The sequence below is a fragment of the Corvus hawaiiensis genome, chromosome 22, assembly GCF_020740725.1.
Source record: "Corvus hawaiiensis isolate bCorHaw1 chromosome 22, bCorHaw1.pri.cur, whole genome shotgun sequence".
NCBI classification, from domain to species: domain Eukaryota; kingdom Metazoa; phylum Chordata; class Aves; order Passeriformes; family Corvidae; genus Corvus; species Corvus hawaiiensis.
Window position 1 is genome coordinate 1,564,891 of NC_063234.1, and position 15,620 is coordinate 1,580,510.

Here is a 15,620-nt window from a genome sequence, read left to right on the forward strand (position 1 = left end):
AGCCTTTGGGGAGCAATTGTGCCGAGCAGAGCCGGCTCCGGGGAGGGCCACTTGATAAATTAACTTTGGCAATGCTCGCCGACCGTGTCATGCCAATAAGGCAGCTGAGAGTGAAAAAAGAGCTGGACTGGAAAGGTGGGTGAGAGAGGGAAGTCCTGGAGACAATTGACAGAGACAGGGCAGGGGCAAGGACCGGTGATTCCTCCCTCCATCACGGTGACACCGCTTGAGGAGTTAAGGAAAACTGACAGCCCCCCCCCAAAAAAAAGCCTCCCCTCCCTCTTGCAGCACCGGTGCCCCAGAAGTCCTTCCCGGACCACAAATGAGCTGTGAAAGGCTGGGAGGGGTGGGAGCAGCACCCAGAGCACCCCCGTGTCACCCCTGGCCGGGTCTGGGCTCTGGGACAGCGCTGGGGGACAGCCCCCAGCCCCCATGGGATGGTCCCGGCTTCCAAAGGGTTTTTGCTGCTCTCACACTGAGGCAACAGAAGGGATTTGGAGTTGAACCCCTTCAGGAGCTCTGCCAGTGTCTCCCAGCTCTCTGCAAGGACTCCAGGAGTGTCCCCCTGGCCCCAGAGCGAGGTGTGCTGAGGGCCAGGCACCCATCACCCTCCTCCTGGCACTATTTTCATCCCAAATTAGAAGGGGGACAGCCAACCCCATCCCTATCCCCCTCAGAGAGCAGCAGCCTGTCCTTGCTGTTGATCTTGGCCACCCTGGAACTCGCAGTATTTTTCCAGCTGCACTTTGGGGTTTGCGCTTTCTGTCTCTTTTCCATTTTTTCCCCCCCCCAAGCCAGATCCCTCTCCAGCGGTGTTATCCCGCGTGGAAAAGCATAAACACCCTCCTGGGTGCCAAAGGCAACGCCCCACACGCGTGGAGACGCACGAGGAAGTCAGGCAGAGGCAGCGTGGGGCAGGGCAGGAGTGTGCAGGGCTTCCCCTTCTGCGGACACGAACTCCCTGACACGGAAACGGCCACCACGGCGCGGGGCCGTGGCCACGGGGCTGAGTCCGGCCTCTCCCTGCTGCTTCCCCTGCCCACTTCCCCATCCCGAGCCCCGGAGGGGAGCTGGGCCCGGGAGGGCGCTGGGGCTGTGGGTTCTGGAGCAGCAGGAGGAGCGGTGCAGGGTGGTTGGGATGAGCCAGGGCGTTCCTGTAGGGTTTTCCCAAGGCTGTGTGGTCACCTGGGGTTCGGCTCCGTCCTGACCTCGATTCGAGCACTCCACGAAATGTTTCCTCCTGCAAAAGGCTGCAGAAAACACCATGATCCTTCGCCTTCCCTCTCAGCGCCGAGCCCTCTGCGCTCACCCAGACACAGCCCCGGCCCCCGGGCAATGGGCGAGCGCTGGGACAGTGTCCCAGGGAAGTGGTGGGGTCCCCACCGCTGGAAATGCCCCCAAAAACGAGCAGATGTGGCACTTCACCAGCTGCTTCAGTGGCCATGGGGGTACTCGGTGTTCCTGGGGGTCTTTTCCAGCCTCATTCCCTGATTCCCCGAAGCCAAGCACATCCTCGCGCCCCTGGAGCAGGGGCTCTGTGCAGAGCAGGATGCCCCGAGCCGTCCCTGCGCATTCCCTGCAGCTGCTGGGCTGGCTGGGGCTGGGATGGCTGGAATTGTGCCCGGCGTGGGGGGGGGAGCTGTGACAGCACCCAGAGGTGGTGACAGACACGGCCCTGGGTGTCACCGCCACCCCCGCGAACCCTTTGAGGCCCGGCCTCGTGGCGCGGCTGATTACAGGGAATTAGCACCGCCCGCTAATTGCAGCGCCCAGCCCTTGGGTGGATGCCTCGGAGTCAGGCTCACCTCTCCTGCTCCCGGTTTTCCCTCGGGAAGCCACGTCTGGCTCCTCTGTGGCCTGCAGATGTCCCGGAGTTGAACCTCGTCCCCAAATTCCTCGGGGTCTCGCCGCAGGGAAAATGGATTGGACAAAAGGGAGCAGCTTCAAACTGCTAGAAGGCAGGGTTAGGTGGGATTTTGGGATGAAATCCTTCCCTCTGAATGGATTTCCCCGGGAAGCTGTGGCTGCCGCATCCCTGGGAGTGTCCCAGGCCAGGCTGGAGCAGCCTGGGATGGTGGAAGGCGACTGTGGGGTGGAATGGGATGAACTTAAAGCTCCCTTCCGACCCAAACCAGTCTGTGATTCCACAAAAACCCAGAGATGCTGGAATCCCGAGGATCCTCAGCTGTCCCTGCAGCCAGATCCCCTCATTTGGGCTGCAAGGGTGTCCCAGAAGGAGCAGGAGGGGCCAGGGAAGGTGCAGGAGAAGTGGGGCTGCGGGAGGCTCCCCGTGAGCCCTCCATGGCCCCAGGTAGAACCCTGGGCGTGTTTGTGCTTTTTCTGCAGCATTTCCAGGCCGAGCCCTGGGGGAATCGGAGCTCTCAGCCGAGTTTTTCGAGCAGATTTCCTCAGTGGGTAAATCCTGGGGGATTGAAATGGCTCCGGCGACGCTCGTGGCTCCCGTCACAGCGTCCCTGTGTGTCCCTGCCCTGGGACAGCCAGTTCCCACCAGCAGCACAAGGACAGCTTTGTCCCCAGCGAGGGCCAGGGCCACCCGCCCGGGCTCCTCAGCTGTGGCACAGCTCCTCTCCCACGCAGGGCTGCCCCTGCCCTGGCTGCCAGCCTGCCTACGTGTCCCTGCCCGGCTCCACGGGGACAAACCGCCGGGAGCCGCCGGATTCTGCGCTGGGGTGAAGCCACCTCTGTGCCGAGAGGCTGCTGCTGCTAAGGGACAAGGGATGGGGCGTAAAACACGCGTGAGGGACACCCGGGGCAGCCCTCAGGGGCACAGGGGAAGGAGGCAATAAGGCCCTGGTTCCACACACCCCATCCCGAAGCGGCTCCAGAGCGGCCCCGGCTGCGCTGCCTCCCCAGCGAGTTCTCATGCGGGCAGCGGGTGGGGGGAGCGGGAACATCTGGCAGAGGACGGAGCGAGGCTGCAGAGCCTGGAAAGGGAGGAAGGAGATGTGGAACAGCTGCCGGGGATCCGGCGGTGCCTCGGGAAGGGCTGCGTGCCGGCGCACACGTGTGGGATCGCGCTGTGGCTTCCCCCCGCAGCGCCAGATTGATCCCGTACCTGCCACCCAGGGAGGGGCTGCCCTGCCGGGGATGCCCGTGCCAGGCAGGGTCTGGGCACAGGGGCAGAGGTTTCTCAGGGCAGCTCCTGGTGGCTCTGCTGGCAATCAAAGGGGGCTCTGTGGCCGAGCAGCCGCCGCATGTGTGGGCTCAGCCAGCCCTGGAACGCTCTGGGACACAGCTGGGAGCTCTCCTCCGGCAAAGCCCAGCCCTAAAAGAGCTCCTGGCTCGGGGGAGCAGCTGGACAGGGTGCCCTGGGCCTGGGCAGCAGCCGTGGGATGTGAGCTGGGTGTCCTGGAGCCACCAGCTGGGCTGCAGCAGGGCTGCACAGCAGGCTGGGGTGTGGATCAGGATCCAGGCAGGAAGAAAAGGACAAAGGAAAGGACTCTGAGCTGCTCCTGCCCCTCGCCCTGCTGGGAGTGGGGGGACGTGCACGGTGTGGGTCCCACTCACGGGGCCTGTGTCCCCACTGCTGTCCCCTGGTCAGTGCCACTCGCTGAGTGCTCTCACCCTGCAGACCTGAACCAGCTCTTCTCACTCTATCCAAACCCCTTCCCTTCTCCATGGGCAAATCTGGGTGGGAATGGGCAGATCTGGGTGGGAATGGGCAATTTTTTGTGCCCCTCCTCAAACTCCTCCAGCACAGAACAACTCGGCACATTCCCAGCGAATTCAGAGTTGGCATCCCTGGCCCCCCGTTCCCCTGCAAGCTGGAGTGGCTGGAATACATCCCAGGCTCCTATGGGATTGCCCGGAGCTGGAATCCTGCCTGCCTTGCCCTTTTTTTAGGGATCAGAGGCACCTCACTGAACCAACACCCAAGAGCTGAGGGTGACAGAGAGGCAGAGAGGCAGAGCCCTTTGGAGAGGATGGAGAGGATGGAGAGGATGGAGAGAAAGGAGAGGATGGAGAGGATGGAGAGGATGGAGAGGAAGGAGAGGATGGAGAGGATGGAGAGGCTGCTCCCCCGAGCCAAGCGAGGCTGGGGGCCTCGCAGGGCCCAGGCAGGAGCAGGGCAGGACAAAATGATCCCCTAATCACAGGCAAACCCATGGCTGCAGCACAGGGTCAATCCTGGGGGTCAGGGGAGGGGGGTGAAGGCTAAAACCGGGATTGCTCCCGCCTAAAAGCAAAGATCCATCTGGGAAATCACCTGGAAGTGCAGCCCTGAAGACATCAACCAGCACAGCCAGGGCTGGAACCACCGGAGGAGCAGCTCCTGCCACATCCCGAGCCCAAACGCGGGAGCCAAGCGCAAGGCAGGGGAGGCAGCGCTCCAGACACTCGAATTTGCTCTCTGTTACAAATCACACCCACCCGAGGCAGGCAGCTCTTTGAAAACCTATCCCCGGGTGTTTATTATAGAACCAGCTGCCCTGGCTGCTGACAGCCAAATTGCAGAGGGCTGCTGGATCCACGAGGGCCCTGCAGAGCCCCCAGCACGCCCTCCCCGCGCCAGGCGGCACGGAGGAGCACCGGATCCTGCTGGGATTTAACCCAGGGCTGGGGAAAGCCTGGCAGCTCGGGGTGTGAGGCTCGAGCCAGCCCCTCCAGCCCTGCAGAGCGCTCTCACTCTGGAGAAAACTCCCTGTTCCTGCAGGCAAGGAGCTGCCAAGTTCCCGGTGCCAGAGAGAGCGCAGACGGGAATAATTAAATGAGAGAGGCGAGGCCGGGGCCCTTTCATCCAGCTCTGCTCCCTGGCCACGCTGCTCTGCGCCTCTGCGGCCTCCAGCCACCCCGTGCCAAGGCTCAGAGGTGCCTCTGTGTCCCTGGCAGGGCTGGAAGTTACCTCGGGAAGGATTTTCCTTGGAGCTTTTCTGTTAAAACAGCAGAAATTCCTCCCCCCCATCCCAAGGTAACACATGAAGGGGCCGTGGAACGGCTTTGCAGCCCAGGAAAATTGGTGTGGAGCCACCCAGGGCTGCCAGGAGGGGGTTTCAGTGCCATGCACGGGTGCCAGGGCTGTTTGCAGGCACACAAAGCCCGCGGTTATCGCGGGCAGGGGGTCAGCGAGGTTGGTTCCTGGCCCTGCTGCTGCTGCCTCTGTGCAGGGTGAGTCACTTCCCTTCTATCTCAAGCATTTCCCACTGGGAAAAGGGATTGATAACCACAGGTGTGTTTGTGGGGTTTAACTCCAGAGCGGCCAGAAAGCAGCAGGGAAGGGACAGGGACCGCTGGGCTTCCTTTGCTTTCATCTGCCGCGGTTGTGCTGAAGGATCCTGAAGGCTGCAAAAGACCTCCAGGATCACCAGGTGCCTCTGGCAGCAGCAGGGACGGCAGCGGCGGTGGCTCAGTGGCCTGGGTGGGACCCGGGGCTCCGTCCCGGGGCGTTTTCTGTGTCCCTGAGCAGCCCAGGCTGGGCTGTGTGACCCAGACCTGCAGCAAAACCATGTCCAGGAGGAGCAGAGCTTCTCCCAGTGCCTCCAGTGCCTCCAGCACCGGGAGCAGCTCGGGCTGGGAGCCTTGGCTGCCCCTCTCAGCTCAGCCTTTGCCGGGAAGGGGAATCACCCAGGGCTCGGCGGTGCCGGGGCGGTGGCAGAGTGGGAGGTGAAGCAACTCGTGCAGGTGGCCTGGGGCCAGCAGGCCACAGCCCCCAGAGCCCGGCCAGGACATGGTGACCCCTGGGCAGGCGCCCAGCCCGGCCCACGGCACAGCCCTGACCCCGCTGGGCCGGGGGCGAGGACAGCAGCGATTCCCACAGCGGGGAGTGCTGCAGGAACAGCTGCCAGGAACGGCCTCTGCCCACCTGGCAGGGTGACAGGGGCTGGGATCCGGCTCTGCCCCTTGCTGGGAGCCGAGGTGCAGCCCCCAGCCCCGTCCTGGGACGGTGCTGGCATCTCTGGTGCCTCCTCAGCCGGTTGGGATAAGCGAGGTGCAGCCCCCAGCCCACGCCGAGCCCCATCCCAAAAAGGCTCTGGGATCTCCGCTCCCTCCTCAGCGACTTGGGAGTCCCTCTCCCCCTCTCGCGGGCCCTGCTGGTGTCTGCCTGCTGACTGGAGCTGTCATTATCAGCTCAATAAATCTCTGGCGCGGGTTTTATTGAATCCCTGCCTGAGGGGGAACAAGCCTGTAAAGGTTGAGGAGAGCAGAGCTTTCCCACGCCTCAGCCACGCTGCCGGAGCTCTCGCACACATTCCGGGCCTGCCAGCGCTCCGCAAATGTTTGGACAGCCTTGAACAAATAACACACCTTTAAAGAGGCCAGCATGAAATTTTTCCTCACCACCCAGCCACCCTCCCACCGCTTCTCCCCCCGCTCCATCCCCGTGTGTGTGTCCGTGCGTGTGCGCGCCCTGTGCGTGCCTGTTTGTTTTAGCCTCCTCTTCCCCTTTGTGTGCAGCTCCGTGGCTGCTCTCCAGCTGCGTTTTGGGGGAGGAATTCTGGCCTCTGCCTCGCTCCCTGGCGCGGTGGGGGAGGCGGGGGCCGGCATGGGACCGGAGCGTGGAAAAGGGAGGAGGTTTTGGCTTTTTTCTCCTGGCCAGATTTCCTTCAGCAGGTAGGGAGGGAGCAGCCAGCGGGGATTTTCTGCTGAGCCCGTGCCAGGCTGCAGTGGTCACCTCTGGATGCCAAGGTTTTTCCAGCCGAGCCTGCTGCGAGGTTCCAGGGCCGGGGCTGTGCTCCTGGCACGCTCCAGCAGCCACACAGCTCCTCTAATTAATGCCGTGGCTTCCTTCACACAGCCCCGCTGATGGGGCCTGACCCTGACCCCAGAGGAACTCGCCTGGAGCTAGAGCTGGAGCAGCTCCCCTGGCTGCTGCTCCTCCATCCAGATGGCCTCTGGAGGGGTCCTGAGCTCCAGAACTTTCCTGGAGACGTGAGATGCTCCCAGCTTTTGCACAAGGCAGGGAGACAGCCCTGAGAGTGCTGGCGGGGTCTGGAGAGCAGCTCCGGCAGCTGGGCCAAGGAGGAAGGAAAACACGGATGTGGCAGCGCATCCAGCTGAGCGCAGCCCCGCCGGGGAGGCTTTCCTGAGCCTTCCTGCGGAAAAATCCGCGTCTCCCTGCAAGCTGTTCCCCCCAGGCCGCTGCCACGGGGAATCCAGCTGGGAGCTGGGAGCCCTGGAGCCGTGGCGGGCGGCACAGCAGGTCTGGGATGTGCCCCAGCTGCCGGCGCTTCCCCGTTTTCCATGTGCGGGGCAGGGCCGTGCCTCGCGTGTTCCACGGGCACATCGGGAATGTGTTTGTGGGGCAGGAGGGGAGCTCAGGGAGGATTAATGGGCCAGGCAGCTGCCTGCCTGCTGAGTTCTGGGAATGTAAAACACCGCAGCCATCTCAACAGCTCCTAAAATTCCCCCTGCCTCGTTTCCTGTTGCTGCTTTCCCAAATGCTGAAAGGCTTTGGGCTCCCGTGGATTTAAAAAAAAAAAAAGCCAAAACCCAAAAAAAAAAAAAAGCCCTGGAGAGAATCCAGAATTGAGATTTCTGCCTACTCGATCTTGGCTGTCAGCGGATCGTTAAACGCGAGGCAGAACCGTTGTGTTCCCCACACGCCCATCCCCAGCGAGGAGCGAAAACCCCGCAGGAGGAAGCGGGTGACAATGGCTGTGATGGGTCCCTGCTCCTCGGGGGTGACAGGCGGCTCAGCTGGGACGGGCCAACACCAGCCGAGCGGGGAAGGAGGTGGGAAGGTGAAGGTGGGGAGGGAAAGGCAGCTCGGACTGTGCCAGGTGCCAGCCCCGCCTTGGGCACGCCGGGGAAGGAGCCCTGAAGGTGACAGAATAAACACAGGGTGGCAGCTGGGGCGCGGGGAGAGTCAGGGCTGGAGCTGGGGGCACAGAGGGTGAGGAGGGAGTGCGAGGGAGAGGCAGCAGAGGAATGGCAGGAGCTGGGGCAGAGCCAGGTGGGGAGGCCGAGGGTGGCACAGCACCAAGGGCAGAGTGTCCCACGCTCCTCAGCCGCGGGAAAGGCGGCTCAGAAAATGCCCGAGATGAGTTTAAGCTCTGCTCAGACATCCCTGATTCCCTCTGGGATGGCCTTTGTGTCCCATCCACTTGGGGATGCTGCTGTGACTGTACCCCTGAGTGTCCTGGCCCACTGTGGGTTCTCCTGGTGGCCCTGGCAGTGGCCGTGGGTTGTGCCAGGACACAGGGCTGCAGGGTGGGCCTGGCACGGCCGTCCCCAAGGCACAGGGACGCGTGGCTCGGTGCCTGGGAGTGCCACACCCAGCCAGGAGCTGCGGGCACACGCCTGGCACAGGGCTGTCACCGTGTGTGGGTGCCCAGTTTGGGCTGTGGGTGCCCCAGTCTGGGCTCTGTGTGTGTCCACCTGCCTTACTGGGGATAACTGGGTTAATATTCCCATCCTCAGCTTTCAAGCTGCTTTTTGGTGCTGATTCTGAGTGGAATTTGGGTTCCTGCTGGAATTTGGGTTCCTTCCTTCTGACCCTGGGCTTTGGAGCATCCCAAAAACTACCCAGGGCTTTGGAGCATCCCAGAACCCACACCGGGCTGAACCCTGCAAGGTTCAGGTGAGGTCTCGGGCTGCTTCACTGCTGCAGCCACCACCAAAAAAAAGCCCCAGGAACCACTCATTTACCACGGCAGGCAGCCCAAAATCGCCTGTTTACTTTCAGGCCTGAAATGATCTGTTAGCAAAGTGCAGACCACAGAATGGGTGGCCCCGTTCCTGGAGAAGCTGTGAAAACCTGCCCAGTTCCTGCACCGGGAAAGCAAACAAATAAACATGACCCGGAGTGGGGTTTCAGTGCCTCCCTCCCCATCCCACCAGTGCCTGGCTCCCCAGCCCCCCAGAGCCTGGAAAACAAACCCAGCCCGGCTGATAAGAACCAGCCCCGACAACAACTGATGGGAGAAGCCAGGGCTGCAATTAAGAATCTGAAATGTTTTAAACAAAGGGCAAAAGCAATCAGCGCGAGGTAATTAAAATGGATTAAACGAGGCAAAATCATCGGAGCAAAATGCTGGGAACCTGTCCAGCCGGGCAGGATGGAGAACGATGGGAAATGTGTGTGCCGGGCCGGGGCATTAATATTCCTTTGCTCCTCTGCAAATCTTGGAGGAGCTCGGGGCCGTCTGCAAGCAATTAAAGCTCACGGCACCCCGGGGAGGCCGAGGTTATTGCGCACGCTCCGAGGTGGCTGCGCGGGGAGGGAGCGGTGACTTAACCCGGTTCGGGGTGGTTTATCCTGGTTTGGGGTGATTTATCCTGGTTCAGGGTGGTTTATCCTGGTTTGGCGTGGTTTATCCTGGTTTGGGGTGGTTTATCCCAAGTTTGGGTGATTTATCCCAGTTTGGTGTGGTTTATCGTGGTTCAGGGTGTTTTATCCCAGTTCGGGGTGGTTTATCCCAGTTCGGGGTGGTTTACCCCAGTTTGGGGTGGTTTATCCCAGTCTGGCATGGTTTACCTCAGTTCAGGGTGGTTTACCCCAGTTCAGGGTGGTTTACCCCAGTTTGGGGGTGGTTTACCCCAGTTCAGGGTGGTTTATCCCAGTTTGGTGTGGTTTATCCTGGTGTGGGGTGGTTTACCCCAGTTCAGGGTGGTTTATCCCAGTTCAGGGTGGTTTACCCCAGTCTGGGGTGGTTTACCCCAGTTCAGGGTGGTTTATCCCAGTTCAGGGTGGTTTACCCCAGTCTGGGGTGGTTTACCCCAGTTCAGGGTGTTTTACCCCAGTTCAGGATGATTTATCCCAGTTCAGGGTGATGATTTATCCCAGTTCAGGATGATTTATCCCAGTTCAGGGTGATGATTTATCCCATCTTGGCGTGGTTTACCCCAGTTCAGGGTGTTTTATCCCAGTTCAGGATGATTTATCCCAGTTCAGGGTGGTTTATCCCAGTTCAGGGTGGTTTATCCCAGTTCAGTGTGGTTTATCCTGGTCTGGTGTGGTTTATCCCAGTTCAGGGTGATGATTTATCCCATCTTGGCGTGGTTTACCCCAGTTCAGGGTGGTTTACCCCAGTTCAGGATGATTTATCCCAGTTCAGGGTGGTGATTTACCCCAGCTCAGTCCCGGCCGGGCAGGGCTCGGCGCGGCAGCCCCGGTGCCAGCAGCGGGCTCCCAGGCAGGCCGGGCGATGGTGCCGCGGGAAGCGAGAGACACTTTTGGCCGCGCCGGCAGCCGCGGTGCGAGTTCTTCCCCCCCGAGCTGCCTTGTTTATTTTTAGCACCTCGGTTTATATCGGGAATGACAAATTTGGCACCCGCGCTCGGATGTGGCCGGGACAGGAGCAGCTTGCAACAATAAAACCTCCAGCCGGGCTGTGGCTGCCTCTTCCTGTCCCCCTCGCTGAGCTCTGTCCCCGGTGCGCTCCTGGCGTGGCCCCGGGGCCACGGGAGCTGCTTCCCTGTCCTTAGGAGGAGCGGAAATCACAGGATGATGGAAAGGTTTGGGTTCAGAGGAACCTAAAACCCATCCGCTCCCTTCGTGGACACCTTCCACCATCCCAGGTCACTCCAAGCCCCATCCAACCCATCCTTGGACACTTCCTGGGATCCAGAATTCCTCTGGAAAACCCATTCCCAGGAGCTGCTTGCACGGAAGGCGCTGCCAGCCAACAATAACAACCAGGTACAAGTGAAGGCAGGGACGTTTCACTTGTCCTTGGGAGAGAGAGGGAGAGAAAAATAAAAAGAAATACAAGAGATCTGTCTCGTGTCTGTGTTTCAAAAGCAAACTCGTCACTGGAAAATGAATCGGATTTCTGGGATAGCGCATCCCCTCCAACAGCTTAGCCTCAGAAAAGAAAAGAAGGGATAGAAAAGGATCAAAAATAAACCCCAAGGCTTCCCTTTTCCCACGGGACAGCACTGAAGCAAAGCCTGGAGAGCGCTGCTTGCCAAGGTTCCCTGACTCCGGGTTCCTTGGGTTTGACTTCCTTCGGGAGCGGCCCCGTGGAGCCTCTGCCGTGCCCCAGCCCCACTCCTGGGCTAAAGGCAATTTGTTTAATTGCTTGTCACTTATTTCAGTAAAAAGGGAGGCTGGGCAGTGTCCTGGCTGTGAGTGGCTCCTGCCCTGACCTCGCCAGGGTGTGGCCAAACCTGGGGGTCATCAATCACTGGGGGCTGAGGCCCCGTTCCAGAGCTCAGCCTTGTGCTGGTCCGGCCCAGCCCTGCCGAGTTTCAGTTCCCCATTCCTGGAGCACCTTGAGGGACGCAGAGATCCGGATCTGCTTCCCTTTGACACCACGATTTGCATCCGGCTCTTTAAGAACCAGCCTTCCCCTGCCCCAGCCCGAGATTCGTGCACTTGGCCCCCAGTTCTTGCCCTCAGCACTTGCAGCCGAGCTGCCCCTGGGTGCCCAGGGTGTTTAAAATCCCAGAGCTGGTGCTGGCATCCATCACTGAACCATCCCCGTCCTCATCCTGCATCCCTGGAGCTGTAAAACGCCGGGAGCACCCAGAACAGGATGGATTTGCTGCACACGGGGAGGGATCCCAGCCCAAACCCTCCGTGCGGGATCGTTTAGCACGGGGCAGGCAGTGAGCAGCTGGGATCAGATGGAACGGGGATCAGATGGAGCGGGGATCAGATGGAGCAGGGATCAGATGGAGCAGGGATTAGGAGTCTGCCTGGATAACAAGGAAACACCCAGTCACAGTCAGAGGGATGCAGCACCGTGCTTGGGGGATTAATCCAGCCCCGTCTGTGCAGGGAGAGTTTCCTTGAGGGCAGGAGGTTATCCGGGTTATCCGGGAGGAGCTGCTGCTCCCAAAGGGCGTTTTAGGGGCGCTCCCAGCTCGGGAGGGGTTTGTGCTGCTCCCTGTCAGGAGCCCGCAGGAGCAGCCCATCCGTCTTCCCCAGCCCGGCAGCTGCCGGTGTTTTGGCTGGAGCAGATAGGAATTAGCGGCTGGGCAATGTTTGTCCTCAGCAGGCAGGAGGGGAGGCTGACAGCGAGAAAAAATGCAGGGCAGGAGAAAAAAATAGCCCGGGAGAGGAGGAAGGAAGGGGAGGGGATGTGTGCAAACACAGAAATAAACACGCGCCGCGCTTTCGGGATGAGCTGGGCAGGATGGAGAAGTGCCCCCGGCTCTGCCCACGCCGGCAGCGCGGCACAGGCGGCTTGGGGAAGGGGGGTGTGCCCGGCCCTGCAGCCCCTGGCAGCGCGGGGCGGCTGCACGAGTGACAGCGACCGGCAGGAGGAGGAGGAGGAGGGGGAGGAGGATGACGAGGAGCTCCTGTGACACACGCCAGCAGCTCCAGTGGCGGCTGCGTGGGTGGCAGCGCAGGCTGCGTGCCTGGCTCGCCTTTCCCAGGCACGAAGCAGCTCCCCCCGCGCGGGGAAATGGTCATTAGGATGTGCCTGCTGCTCCCAACCCTCTCCCTGCTGCTCCCAACCCTCTCCCTGCTGCTCCCAACCCCCCCGGAGCAGCCACAGCTCCTCTTTTAGTGTCTTTTCAAAGCACTGGAACCTCCTGATTCATTGCTGGGGTGGGATTGGGATTAGGTGGGATGGGATGAGATGGTGCCTGGGACCACGACATCATTAATTCCCAATAAAAAGGCAGCAGCCAGGCCTGGGGAAGGTCTTGGGGCAGAGCAGGCTCTGCTCAGAGTACCAGTGACTCAGGGAGGAGTTTTGCTGAGGGATCCCAGTACAAACTGGGGCACACAGCGTGTCTGGCTCACAGGACACTGAATTTTCGGGGTGGCAGGGGGAGGTTGGAGCCTCTCTGGTTACTCCAGTGCGTGGGATTTAAATAAACTCCACCATCCAGGCCACAGCTGATCCGAACCTGCCAGGTGTGGCGTCACTTTGGGTGCTGCTTTCCTCATCTTCACCCTTAGGTCCTGCTCTCCCTCATGGACCGTGGGATTGTCCAGGCCCTGAGAGCTCCGGGTGCCGGTGCCAGCCCTGGAGAGTGCCTGCTGGAGGTATTGATTGGCTAATTCAGGTCAGCTCCAGTCGTTCTACAGAGGGATCAATCACCCCAGCCCGGCTCGGTGCAACTTTAATCAGCGTGACAAAAGCCGAGCTGAGGGGGAGTTGGAGCTTGGCTTTGCCCTAGATTTTTTTTTTTTTTTTCCCTTTATCTCCAGCTCTGCTCCTGTTGGTGAAACGGGAGAGAAGCTGGAGCAGGAAAACGCTTGGGGTTTCTTAATGCCACAGCTCTGGATGGGCAGGGCATGTCCGGAGGGTCCTGAAATGAATCCCAGTTACAGCACGAGGGGAGCTGATTCCTAAAACAAAGGGGTTTTCTTCACATCCTCCTCTTTGTGCTGCTGGCGGCTGGAAACGCCACCTGTGTGTGCTCTGCAGGATCAGAGCTGGGAATCTGGGGGTGGGGAGGGCGCTGCAAAGGACCCAACCCCCCGAGAATCCAGATTTAGGAGGTGTTACATCCCATTCTCCTTTGGCACACAGGGAGGGACTTTCGCAAAGTGCCATTTCTGGGAACAGCTCTGGCCTCTGTCCCTTGTCCTCTGGCCAGCAGCACGTCCCACAGCGGCTGTGGGCTGCGTTTGGAGGCAGCTCTGCAGCCTCAGGTGCCTGTCCCCCTGCCAGGGCCGCGTGTCACCCCCCCGCAGGTCACACCGTGCCCTCGCTGCTCCCGGAGCAAACAAAGTTGCACAAGGAGCACCTGGATTCCCCTCCCAGCCGCCCTAATCTGCTCCAGCGCTGCCGGGGGAGGAGCAGGAACCAAACCGGCTCCCGCACACGGCTCGGGATGCGCAGCTCGGCATCCGCGTGATGCCCAGGAGCTTCCAGGAGGGGACTGCTGGGAGCCAGCAGCTTCCTCCGCACGGGCTTTATCATCCGCGGTGCCCCTGAGCCTCTCCCTGTCTGGCTGGCAGCTCCGCGGGCTGCAGGCAGCGATGCTATCGCAGCGGGGGCTGATAAGGGCAGCGGGGATGTGGCAATCAGCGGCCAGAACCTCCCCTGGAACCGGCTCGGGGAGGAGCGGCCGCGGGTGAACACACGGAGGCTTCCCCCGCACTGTCTGCGGGACTCTGTGCGCTGCAATCTGCTGCTGGAGCCGCGAATTCCCATTGGGAAGCTCCGAGCAGGTGACTCGTGCCCTGGACCTTGGCTCCTTTCGGCAGTGCCAGCCCCGATGCTCTCACTCTCTCCTCTCCCTCCTCTCCCGTCTCTGGTTTTTTTTAATTTTTATGGCTGGAATTTGTCCCCGTGGCGTTGACCCTGGCACAGACAAACACCACCCCGTGACCTCGGCTTGCCCAGGCTTTTATGGGGAGCCAACCCTTCCCTGCGTGCTTGGAGCGTGGGGAAGGAGCCGAGAGGGGCAGGGGGAGGATCCACCAGTGGGATTTCAGAGGGAAACTGGGAATCTCGCCCTCCTGGGCCGGAGTTTGACCCCAAACTCGTGCTGGCTGATGTCTGGCTGTGTCGAGAAACCGGGCAGACACCTGAGGTCCGTCCCCTGTGTCCTGATGGAGAAAAGTGATTTTAGGGCTGCTAATTTATCCCAGCGGAGGAGCACTGAGAGCCTGAGATCCCACTCTCCTCCCGGGAGATTGCTTCTTTCCCAGCTGGAAAAGCTTCTCCCGTGCCTCGCGTGGCTGCTGCGCAGCGCTGCCAGCCCAGCACACCTCCCCAGGCCTCAGCCGACGCTTCACACGGGGCTTTTTGCTTTTTCTCCCAGCCTTTAGAGCATTTCTGGGATTAAAGACATCTCGTTTTTGACCCGTAGCCTGGCAAGCAGCTGGGGGCCTGCAGAGAGCTCCGCTCACGCTGCTGCCGTCGCTGTTTAATGTGATTTAACTGGAGACAGAGGGGCGAAATGTGGCTGCGATGGGTAAATAACCATTTCTGAGGCATCTCCCCCTCAGCAGCAGCCTGGGGATGGCCACGGCTGCTGTGGGGCTCATTTGTTAACTCCAGGAACTGAGCTGGGGATTAATTGAAAGAGCAAATGCAGAACCGGAACCGCCGTGGTGGAAACGCGCCTCGGATTTATGGCCCCTCTTACATTGGCCAGTTAAAAATGTAGAGCAAACATTTAAACACCAGTGGCAGTAAAGATAAAAATGTAACTTTGATTAGATAAAGGCTGAAGATACCCGTATTTACACCGGGACCACAACCTTTGTTTGCCCCGCTCAGTGGAGGCCACTCGAGTGCGGCAGCAGAGATTTCCTGGAGGCCCAGACACCTCCTGGTGTGAAATGGACTCTCAGGGTGTGGGAGCACAGGGGAGAGCACCCCCAGGGCTTGGGAGCCCTCCAAGGGGCAGAAGGGAGGGTGGGAGCCCTGCTTGGGGCAGGGATGGAGGCGTTGGGTGTCCCCTCTCTGTGGGGAGCTCCACGGAGCTGCGGGGACGGTGTCCTGCAGCAGGGACGGCTTGGGATGGGATTCCAGCAGGTGTGGCAACGGATTTGCTGTGTGTGCATGGGTTTAGCGGGGCTGTGAATGAAGTTTGGGGTGTCTTCGGGCTGAGGATGGCTCAGAGAGCAGCAAGGGTGGGGTGCTCCAGCTGGGACGCCTGGGGGCACTGGGACGGTGGAGATCTGGGACCGTTGGGATTGCGGAGGTCTGGGGACACTGGGACAGCAGGAATCTGCTGCCACTGCTCCTCAGGGGCTCGGGAGGGGGACAGGACACCCAGTGCCTGGCCGGGAAAGGGGTGGG